This window comes from Lissotriton vulgaris, chromosome 7 (genome assembly GCF_964263255.1).
Source record: "Lissotriton vulgaris chromosome 7, aLisVul1.2, whole genome shotgun sequence".
Taxonomy (NCBI): Eukaryota; Metazoa; Chordata; class Amphibia; order Caudata; family Salamandridae; genus Lissotriton; species Lissotriton vulgaris.
Genome location: NC_141695.1, coordinates 818,830,781 through 818,843,039, shown reverse-complemented (window position 1 = coordinate 818,843,039; position 12,259 = coordinate 818,830,781). Strand labels below are relative to the sequence as shown.

Below are 12,259 nucleotides of genomic sequence, written 5' to 3'. Positions count from 1 at the left end.
GCCAACACCCTCCCTGGTCGTCCCCCCTCTCCAAAAGCTCTAGCAGTGGGGCGCTTGTGGACATATTTAAGTTCATCATTGGCAAAAGATTGATAATCAGTCGTTACCTGCCTGATTTCCCCCAGTAATGACTGGTTTTGAGTTTGCTCATACTGCGTCTCCAGCGATCCCAATTTAGACTCGCAGCGTGCTATCTGCACCTGAATGTCCCGTAATATCCCGATAGTGGTGCTCATGCAAACTCCTCTTAAGGTAGCTTTAAAAGCCTCCCACAAGAGGCTTGGATCTGCCGCAGAAGGTGCATTCAACTGAAAATAATCTTTAACAGCAGTGGCTATGGTGTCGGCATAGACTGAGTCGGTCAGAGCTTTAGCATTAAATCTCCAGTGATAGGGTGGCGGATGATAATGTGGTATCTTGGGGCTAAGGAGTATGGGATTGTGGTTGGAAAGTGTTTTGGGCAGATGCTTAACCGCCGTGGTCCTTAGCAGAGTGTTAGACATGCCAAGCCAGTAGTCTATGCGGGACCAACTACCATATGCTGCATTAATATGTGTTACAAAAAAAGGGGATGATGGATGGAGCGTTTGAGCAAATAAAGCACTCACTCCCAGTCACCTGATCTGGGTTAAATCCATCACCATTCTTTAGCTCACTCAGCCACCCCAGTTCAGACATGGCCATATGCAAATCAGTCTGACCCTGTGCCTCATGGGAACAGTCCAGCCCGAACTGCCAAGCCATGTCTTCCCTGGACCGGAAACAAGCATCCTGGGACCGGTTTCGGATTCACAATCCTCATCAGCCAGGTTATCTTGAATCCAGTGGCCAAGTGAGCAAGGGACTTACGTCTGAGCATACCCTGCCAACTTAGGGCGAACAAAGCGATACAAAAGTGGATGATGGACGGAGCGTTTGAGCAAATCAAACACTCACCCCCAGTCACCTGATCTGGGTTTAATCCATCACCATTCTTTAGCTCACTGAGGCACCCCAGTTCAGACATGGCCATATGCAAATCAGTCTGATCCAGTGCCTCATGGGAACAGTCCAGCCCGAACTGCCAAGCCATGTCTTCCCTGGACCGGAAACAAGCATCCTGGGACCGGTTTCGGATTCATAATCCTCATCAGCCAGGCTATCTTGAATCCAGTGGCCAAGTGAGCAAGGGGCTCTCGTCTGAGCATACCCTGCCACCTTAGGGCGAACAAAGCGATACAAAAGGGGATGATGGACGGAGCGTTTGAGCAAATCAAACACTCACCCCCAATCACCTGATCTGGGTTTGATCTGCGGTCGGGCTGGACCGCAGCAGGTGAGGACAGGATAGAAAATTATATAGGAGAGAGAGGCACTTCTCGCCCTACGGCCAGCTTACAATGATTGTCACAGGTTAGACCCCGCCCCAGGGACTGGCCCAGAGTCCTGCCTATACTGTGGCCATACTTTCCTTTGGTCACAGATTATTCCCAGACCTGCATTAAATGATACTTTTAAAGGAGGTCTTCTTAATGCTAGGTCTCTACCTAGACACGCCCAGCATGTTTTCGATCTATTGGCTGAGGACAACTTGGACTGTTTATTTATTACGGAGACCTGGCTAAATCCGTGCTGTGTCCCAGATATGGTACATTCCTTGCCACCAGGTTTTAGCATGCAAAGGAGAGACAGAGGAGGAGATAAACGAGGAGGAGGAATAGCTATAATTCACAAGGAGGCATATATATGTTCGGTGATTGAACTCCCTGAATTAAAGGAGGCGGAGGGGATGGGTTTTTGCATTAAAATCAGCGAGACCATGACATTTGCGGGGGCCCTCATTTACCGCCCACCAGGTACATGTAAAGACTTCCTGGAAAATATAGGAGAGGCACTGAGTCCTCTGGTGCTCAGATACTCCAATTTTACATTATTGGGAGATGTGAATATACACTTGGAGTCTACCACCGATACCGCAGCTGTCTCTTTTAAAGAATTAATGGAAGTCCTCGGACTAGAGATTGGGACAGTTCAAGCTACCCATGACGCAGGTCATGCCCTTGACTGCATAGCCACCAATCTGCAATCGCTTCAGACAAACTGCCCAATACCTCAAACATGGACAGACCATGCTCTAGTACCATTCATGTTCCCTATTCAGAGCCCTAAGGAATGTAATAATAAGGTTAAGTACGACCAGGCTGACCTACAAGAATGGAGGGCCTTAATGGCAAATCCAAATCTGATTGAGATGGCTAGGGATTGTAAGCCTACCGGGTCAGGCTCAGGGTTCTCAGACCCCAGCACTTTCAGAGAATGGATGGTTGAATTAAAAAATATGACAGGGCGGCCTAACAGGACTCGAAAACAGAATACTAAGAAAAAATCAGCTCCATGGTACAATCAAGAATTAAAAATAGCACAGGGGGAGCTCCGTAGAGCAGAACGCAGATGGAGAAAAAACTATAGCACGGAAGAGCGGGGTAAATATAAAAGGGCTATAAGCACCTACCATGCGTGAATTAAATCTACAAAAATGAAATTTTACGAATCTGTCATAGTCGCCGCAAAAAACAAACAAAAATGTATTTTTAACATTGTAAATGATTTTAATAAACCCACATTTTTAACACAGGAAATTCCACCCTCAAAAGACCTCTGTGAAAATATAGCTGATTATTTTGAGGACAAAGTACAGGGTCTAACCAAAGATTTTGAAATTCCCTCTCTGGAACCCAGTAGAGAAGGTGGAAGTGCTGATGAAATTATGAACCAGTTAGCAACCTTCCACCCAATTAGCCTGGAAGAAACAAGGCAGTCAATTTTAACCACAAAATCTGGGTCCCCATTTGACCCCTGTCCCATAAGACTCCTGCATCTCATGGTAGATGAAGTAAACCCTATGATTAACGAAATTGTAAATCATTCACTTTCCACGGCCAATGTGCCACTGGAATGGAAACTTGCGGCAGTGAAACCCTTACAGAAAAAACCCCTTCCTGACCCTGCGACTCTTTCCAATCTGCGACCTATCTCACTTCTCCCAGCACTATGTAAGATCGCTGAATCACTGGTTAACAAACAGCTGACCATGTTCTTAGAAGTCAACGAGATATGGCATCCCAATCAGGCGGGGTTTAGAGCCCAGCATTCAACAGAATCGGCTCTACTGTACACGACAGATACCTTTCGTACTGCCCTAGACCAAGGAAAGAAGGCCGTCCTGATTTTATTAGACCTGTCGGCGACCTTCGACACGGTCTCCCATGCCATCCTATTAGATCGGCTAAAAACATCGGGCGTGAAGGGGACGGTTCTAGAGTGGTTGGAAAACTACCTAAGGGACAGGAGACAGGTGGTAACCCTGGGGGAATTTACCTCCACGGAAAAACATCAGAAGATGGGAGTACCCCAGGGGTCCAGCCTTAGCCCGACATTATTCAATATCTATACTGCGCCTCTGATTAAACTAATATCATCCTTTGGCATAGAGGTAGTAGCATATGCCGATGATACGCAGTTAATACTGGTTACGGATAGGGACAACCAGTCATGGGAAGAAACATTCAAGGAATGTTTAACTGCCACCTTCGATTGGATGCGGAAGAATCACCTAAAATGTAATACAGGAAAAACAGAGATCATTCCGCTAGGCCCAAATAATGACTTTATTCCCAGGCAATGGTGGCCAGAAAGGGCAGAAATACCGCCTCATACAACCATAGTTGCTAGGAACCTGGGGGTCACGTTTGATTACAATCTTGCCTTCAAGCAGCAGGCAATAAAAGTGGCAGGAATGTGCTTTGGCTTAATCAAAAGCCTGAGGAAATTCTTTGATATACTCCCTTTGGAGGCGAGGAAAACTGTTGCAGTAGCGTTGGTAACGTCGCGCTTAGATTATTGCAACAGTTTGTATGCTGGCACAAATAAAGAAGTAACTTACAGGCTTCAGCTAGTGCAAAGCGCTGCTGCCAGATTGGTGCTAAAATGGCCAAAAAGATCGTCAGCCTCAGGGGCATTAAAAACTCTTCATTGGCTTCCTATTGTAAAAAGGATCCTGTTCAAGGTTTTGATTATAACATTTTGAGCAATGCACAAAACAGGACCACTATATCTACAGAAAAAATTCAAGAGATACTGCCCAACCAGAAGCCTACGATCATCAAATTCCAATACTCTGGTGGTTCCTAGGTTTCGTTTAAAAACCTGTGGAGGAAAGTCCCTGGCAGTATTGGGTGCAAAGGCTTGGAATACTCTGCCTCCTGCCCTGAGAACTCTAGATAAAGAAACAGAGTTCCGTAAAGAACTAAAAACTTGGATATTTAAACTGCAAGATAGCATGGCCAGAACTCTAGTTTGATGCTTGCCTTTGTATTTGGTCCAACTCTGAGTCACTTTGTCATCTGGTAATTTGCCGGAGGTAGCGCCTAGATGCTCCATTGGAGCGATTGCTGCGCGATATAAATAAAATTTTACATTACATTAATCCATCACCATTCTTTAGCTCACTCAGCCACCCCAGTTCAGACATGGCCATATGCAAATCAGTCTGACCCTGTGCCTCATGGGAACAGTCCAGCCCGAACTGCCAAGCCATGTCTTCCCTGGACCGGACCAAGCATCCTGGGACCGGTTTCGGATTCATAATCCTCATCAGCCAGGCTATCTTGAATCCAGTGGCCAAGTGAGCAAGGGACTCACGTCTGAGCATACCCTGCCAACTTAGGGCGAACAAAGCGATACAAAAGGGGATGATGGACGGAGCGTTTGAGCAAATCAAACACTCACCCCTAGTCACCTGATCTGGGGTTAATCCATCACCATTCTTTAGCTCACTCAGCCACCCCAGTTCAGACATGGCCATATGCAAATCAGTCTGACCCTGTGCCTCATGGGAACAGTCCAGCCCGAACTGCCAAGCCAAGTCTTCCCTGGACCGGAAACAAGCATCCTGGGACCGGTTTAGGATTCATAATCCCCATCAGCCAGGCTATCTTGAATCCAGTGGCCAAGTGAGCAAGGGACTCACGTCTGAGCATACCCTGCCAACTTAGGGCGAACAAAGTGATACAAAAGGGGATGATAGACGGAGCGTTTGAGCAAATCAAACACTCACCCCCAGTCACCTGAGCTGGGTTTAATCCATCACCATTCTTTAGCTCACTCAGCCACCCCAGTTCAGACATGGCCATATGCAAATCAGTCTGACCCTGTGCCTCATGGGAACAGTCCAGCCCGAACTGCCAAGCCATGTCTTCCCTGGACCGGAAACAAGCTTCCTGGGACCGGTTTCGGATTCATAATCCTCATCAGCCTGGCTATCTTGAATCCAGTGGCCAAGTGAGGAAGGGACTCACGTCTGAGCATAACCTGCCAACTTAGGGCGAACAAAGCGATACAAAAGGGGATGATGGACGGAGCGTTTGAGCAAATCAAACACTCACCCCCAGTCAACTGATCTGGGTTTAATCCATCACCATTCTTTAGCTCACTCAGCAAACCCCAGTTCAGACACGGACATATGCAAATCAGTCTGACCCTGTGCCTCATGGGAACAGTCTAGCCCGAACCACCAAGCCATGTCTTCCCTGGACCGGAAACAAGCATCCTGGGACCGGTTTCGGATTCATAATCCTCATCAGCCAGGCTATCTTGAATCCAGTGGCCAAGTGAGCAAGGGACTCACGTCTGAGCATACCCTGCCAACTTAGGGCGAACAAAGCGATACAAAAGGGGATGATGGACGGAGCGTTTGAGCAAATCAAACACTCACCCCTAGTCACCTGATCTGGGGTTAATCCATCACCATTCTTTAGCTCACTCAGCCACCCCAGTTCAGACATGGCCATGTGCAAATCAGTCTGACCCTGTGCCTCATGGGAACAGTCCAGCCCGAACTGCCAAGCCAAGTCTTCCCTGGACCGGAAACAAGCATCCTGGGACCGGTTTAGGATTCATAATCCTCATCAGCCAGGCTATCTTGAATCCAGTGGCCAAGTGAGCAAGGGACTCACGTCTGAGCATACCCTGCCAACTTAGGGCGAACAAAGTGATACAAAAGGGGATGATAGACGGAGCGTTTGAGCAAATCAAACACTCACCCCCAGTCACCTGAGCTGGGTTTAATCCATCACCATTCTTTAGCTCACTCAGCCACCCCAGTTCAGACATGGCCATATGCAAATCAGTCTGACCCTGTGCCTCATGGGAACAGTCCAGCCCGAACTGCCAAGCCATGTCTTCCCTGGACCGGAAACAAGCTTCCTGGGACCGGTTTCGGATTCATAATCCTCATCAGCCTGGCTATCTTGAATCCAGTGGCCAAGTGAGGAAGGGACTCACGTCTGAGCATAACCTGCCAACTTAGGGCGAACAAAGCGATACAAAAGGGGATGATGGACGGAGCGTTTGAGCAAATCAAACACTCACCCCCAGTCAACTGATCTGGGTTTAATCCATCACCATTCTTTAGCTCACTCAGCAAACCCCAGTTCAGACACGGACATATGCAAATCAGTCTGACCCTGTGCCTCATGGGAACAGTCTAGCCCGAACTGCCAAGCCATGTCTTCCCTGGACCGGAAACAAGCATCCTGGGACCGGTTTCGGATTCATAATCCTCATCAGCCAAGCTATCTTGAATCCAGTGGCCAAGTGAGCAAGGGACGCACGTCTGAGCATACCCTGCCAACTTAGGGCGAACAAAGCGAAACAAAAGGGGATGATGGACGGAGCGTTTGAGCAAATCAAACACACACCCCATGTCAACTGATCTGGGTTTAATCCATTACCATTCTTTAGCTCACTCAGCCACCCCAGTTCAGACACGGCCATATGCAAATCAGTCTGACCCTGTGCCTCATGGGAACTGTCCAGCCCGAACTGCCAAGCCATGTCTTCCCTGGACCGGTTTCGGATTCATAATCCTCATCAGCCAGGCTATCTTGAATCCAGTGGCCAAGTGAGCAAGGGACTCACGTCTGAGCTTACCCTGCCAATTTAGGGCGAACAAAGCGAAACAAAAGGGGATGATGGACGTAGCGTTTGAGCAAATAAAACACTCACACCCAGTCAAAAGATCTGGGTTTAATCCATCACCGTTCTTTAGCCCACTCTGCCACCCCAGTTCAGACATGGCTATATGCAAATCAGTCTGACCCTGTGCCTCATGGGAACAGTCCAGCCCGAACTGCCAAGCCATGTCTTCCCTGGACCGGAAACAAGCTACCGAGGACCGGTTTCCGGCATTCCAGCCGCCTTCAGCCCGGCTTGCTTGAATCCAATGGCAAAGTGAGCAAGGGACTCACATCTGAGCATACTCTGCCACACTAGAGAACATGCGCATGCTATACTTCAGCAGGACGCACGATACCCAATAGCAACTCACATGGCCACCTGTCCCTCACAAGGAACCACTAAGAAGTTTTGTTTTTACGGAATAGACGTGACAGAGGCCAATGCGAGAGGCGGAAACAGAGAACTAAGCTACTTGGATCATGCATTTACTTACAATAAAACACGGCCAGAACACGGACGATGAGCTTCATTACTTTCTAGGTCCATAAACTACAGGATTCAGAGCCAGGGGGCGAATGAACTATACGTCCTAGACACTGGATATGAATCATGACAAACTGTATTCTCTACTCCCATACTACAGAATGTATTTTGTCCCCTTTTTCTATGAACATGACACTCCTTTGTGTTTGTTGTTTTGCCTAATTTTGCTCTCTCACTACATATCTAAAAATGATGGACAATGTCTTTCTACATAAGTAGAATTCCACGTTTTACTATTTATCCACACTGTGTTTTGATTATCTAGACATTGTCCACACACAAATTATGTTTACATGGCAATACATTACCATCTTGCATTCACATCCCTTTCCCAATGTTTTCTGATATCACTATGTGCCACATTTACTTCATATCTCTTCTTTTCTTCCCTACTACTTCTCACTAACTTATCTCCTTTCTGCCCCACTCAACCTATAGTTATTGTGTTACTCCAACCATAACTGCGCGTTTCGTTTCACCTTTTCCTACCACTTACTCTTCATACTCACTATCGCTAGTCCCTTTTAGTTTCCTATTCAAGAGCTCCTTAGCTCCTGACCCGACCGTTCCCTCACGGTCTAGTCTTCCCTGATGCTCTGTGCGCCACCCTATAAATATGACGCACTTCCTGAGCGACAGTGTCTTCTCCTCATCCGGCGAACACCCCCACCCTCACAAAACTGATCCCCTGCTACCAAGGTAAGGCATCGCTGCCAACAGCCTCGCCGGATACGTAGAGCTTACTAGAACGCCTACGCACACATACATTAATCGTCCCTTTCATTTTATTTTATTCTCTTTTCCTACTTATAGCTTTAGAACTCCTGCGGCTAGATACGGCATTACCCGCTGCCAGCGCAGCTTGAAACTTTGATAAATTGCCACACAACATGCACCGCTGAGTGCGCCATTTCTTGTGTGTCAAACCAGACTAGGAACTGGTTGGAATTATCACCGGTTCCCCGGTGAGTCATTTTTATACATTTATGGCCCCTGATGCTCAGTCTACACCGGCTTTTCAGATTACTACTTATTAAGAGTTTTTCGCCTTATCGGTCATTTACCCTTCCTCCTGTTTCTCTCTCTCCCTGTTCCATACAGACCCCTCTCTTTACGACCCGTTTACAGGTACTATTTGTTCCTATTTTGTATTCCCTTGCATTATCCTTTTAGAACCGCGCTTCTCCAGTCCTTCTTTTTCCACTCTTTTGCTCTCCTCTTTTCTGTAAATGTAAATGTATGTATAGGCTTTCTCCACCTGTATTTCTCTACCCTTGCTCTTCTCTTTTTGTTCACCATTCTGGCATTGCTCACCAGTTACCCAGCACAAACGACATTTCAAGATTTGTTTTTCAATATTATATATACTGTTGTCAGCACCTATTGTTACCACCTAGAGACTCTATCCGGCTCCGAACCTGATATCGACTATTGGAACTCCTGGTCACTGCCACATGTGCATACAATTTTCCTTTCCTCCTCTGCAGGCACTAACCGCTCCTGAAATCAGGCAATTAGAACTCTAATAAACTAACATATATATTTGTTTTCCTTCCCTATTTCGTTGTTTCCCTCTCCAGGTAGCTATGTTCACCGGATTACCATTACGGTCAATATTATCTGTGATTAATTATGTTTACAGTACTATTTTTTCCACTGGGATGATCACCACTCAACTCACCCACGTTTATCGCCCCTGTTGCATATGTGTTTTCTTTTATTACAGGATGTAATGACCCAATATAGGCGCTGATTATATGTACTATGACCCCTCCCTCCTTTTCTTTTCACTCATTATTTTCTCCTTCTTGGTTCATACTTTTACGCGTATGTACACCATATATGGTGCTCTCTTGTTCATTTACTATGTTGTCAATATACATAAGTATCGAATCCATAATCACCAGGTGTTCTTGTATTTTGCTCTTACCACTCACATGATGTTACTATCTTTGTCCTCCCTCACCTCACCCTTTTGGTTTCCACACACATGTAGATTTTCTTCTGACCACTGGCCTATACCTTTCCCTTTGTTTATCCAGTTAAGTGTTTTGTCATTTTTACCCTTTACCACCCTTCCTTTTTATGTCACCCCCAGCCCTGAAGAGTCACGGGTTAATACCCTTCTTGACGAAACACGCGTCGGCTGGTTTCTTGTTCCAACTATACACCCTCCAATAAAACGACACAAAAGAACACGCTTGTGCGACTCCATCCTTGTTATTTGTCTGTGATCAATCATATCACACATACTTGTTGTGTGCACCGGACCTTGCTTACAATTGACTACAAGGGAGGAGTCCCTGCACCCTTGGTTCTCAGAGTTTAGGGTTTTCTCTGACCTAGTTGCACCAACCATAACTACCATCTCGTTTGACTCAACCACTACCTGTTGTGCGCCCTTCACTTCTGAACACTCAGAAACCCTTCGCAGAACACTAACAGCTAGATTCATCAAGCTTAATTGCGCTCGCAAAGGGCCAGATTCTGAGAATCCGGCCCTTTGCGAGTGCAATTTCTGCATTTGGGATTCATCATCCCAAATGCAAAATTCGCTATTAAAGAATTCGCACATTTGCAAGGAATTGCATTTAAGGAATCTCTATTTGAGATTCCTTAAATGCAATTCATGAAACATTTTAAAATTGCGAAATCGCAATTTTGGGCCGCTATTTAACGCGACGTCAAACCTCGTGGTAAATAGCGAAAACTTAGAAAAATGCTTTTAAATGCTTTTTTCTAAGTTGCATATTACGCACACACATGTCCTTCGGACATGTGTGTGCGCAACACCAATGTAGATTACATTTCAGGGGTGCTACAGGGTGTCCTTTGGACACCCCTGGCCCCCTTGAAATCGCTTCCTTAATTGCAATTAGCTAATTGCTAATCGCAAATAAGGAATGGCTCTCTATTCATTCCTATGCCCACCACACATCTTGAAAGAGGTCTGCTCGGCTCTACCGCTGAGCATTCTTCCATTCCTGAACGAATCTCTTTCACAGGGCAAGGTCCCCTGCACTTTCAAAAATGCCACTGTTGTTCCACTCATAAAAAAACCCGCTGCAGACCCTTTGGATCCGGCCAATTACAGGTCCATCTCCCTTCTCCCCTTCCTGTCTAAACTACTTGAGGCTCACGTGTCTAGATGTCTTTCAAACTTCATTGAACACTCGGACTATCTAGAACCGAATCAAGCCGGCTTCCGTCCGTCACACTCCACAGAAACTGTGATCCTCGCAGTTCAGGACACCCTAAGAGTCAATGCGGACAAGGGCATCCATCAGGCCTTGGTGCTCCTGGATGTTCCGGCCGCATTCGACACGGTCGACTACAAAATACTGTTGAACCGTGTCGAGCAAGCCGGCCTCAGGGGCCCCGCTCTCAGATGGATAGCCTCCTTCATCACCAACCGGACGCAGTCAGTGAGACTTGGAACATTTACAGTCCCGAGGCTACCTTCTTCTTGTAGGGTGCCTCAAGGATCATCACTCTCACCACTTCTATTTAATCTGTACCTTCGACCTCTGCTACATTCCCTAAAAAAACATAAAATTACTATCTTCAACTACGCTGACGTCCTGCAGCTGATAATTCCCTTGAACTCCCCGGACTCTGCTGATGAGTTCCAGGCAACAATGTCACACATACAGAGGTGGATGGATTCAAACCATCAAGACAGAATTAGTATTGCCCAGGAAAAGTGAGCTCAGCTGGGGCCGACATTTTTGGCCGACCGATATGGGCTCCCCGCCCACGGCTTCCCACTCGGTCAAAAGCTTAGGGGTTATTCCTAGCGCCGACTTGTCACTTAAAGGACAGGTGGGAGCCGTTGTATCCTCTAGCTTTTTCCAATTACGAAAAAAATCAGGAAAATCGTACACCTGCTGACCCATTCGGCACTCGTTCAGGTAGTAATAGCCTGGTACTCTCTTGCTTGGATTTCTCGAATGTCCTGTATCTTGGCTTCCAGCGGGACTGCTAAAACGATTCCAGATGGTCCAAAATAAGTTGGCCAGACTTATATGGAAACAACCTAAATGGCAGTCAGCCAGACCTGGCATGGAAAAACTACATTGGTTACCAATGGCCCAAAGGATCACCTTTAAGACGGGTTGCACTGCTTTTAAAGCACTGCACGGAAATGGCCCTAAATTTATAAGAAACATGATAACCAACTATAAACCCCAGCGCAACTTACGTTCCGCCCATCTTAGTCTAGTTACCATTCCCTCGTTCAATAGAAAAAGGCGAGGAAGCTGCTTCTCCTATCTGGCGGCCACTCTCTGGGACTCCCTCCCCTTATCAATCAGGAATTGTGACAATCTTCTGGTCTTAAGGAAGTCCCTGAAAACGTGGCTATTCAAGCAGTCCTACGCTTAGGGATTGTATTCTGTCTCTCTATAATAGCGGGTGTACGTGCGCTCTATAAATAGTTATTAACATAACATACCCATCAATCAGAGCACTCTTCAGGACTTTGTAGTTATTAGCATCATCATCACTAACTGTGAGGAGCTTATCTCTACCTTTTTCTGAAAAGGAGAGTGTTGTGTCGTTGGTAGAAAAGACACCAGGAGCCAGGATGTAAACTAGACTTGTTTATTCAGTCTTCAGTTAAGGTAACAACATCTCTGTACTCCAGCCAGCCTAGTGTGGTACCAGCCCCACCAGGAGCAGCCTCCCCAGCTGCTCAGCCCATCTCCAACTGCCACATTCA

General features: G+C 46.6%; 1 protein-coding gene and 1 long non-coding RNA gene across 3 annotated transcripts in view; one reads left to right on the top strand and one right to left on the bottom strand.

The window, feature by feature from the left end:
- Window positions 1-12,259, bottom strand: part of DNAH17 (dynein axonemal heavy chain 17) — a 15,539,113-nt gene that overhangs the window by 4,788,786 nt on the left and 10,738,068 nt on the right. The gene's annotated exons all lie outside the window — the stretch shown is intronic.
- Window positions 8,201-12,259, top strand: part of LOC147702473 (uncharacterized) — a 183,767-nt gene continuing 179,708 nt past the window's right edge. The window contains exons 1-3 of one of the 2 annotated variants that reach the window (XR_015297526.1): window positions 8,201-8,238; window positions 8,353-8,504; window positions 8,641-8,667. This is a non-coding gene — a long non-coding RNA (uncharacterized LOC147702473). The remainder of the gene's footprint in view (window positions 8,239-8,352; window positions 8,505-8,640; window positions 8,668-12,259) is intronic. The other variant, XR_015297527.1, reaches the window with a different exon arrangement.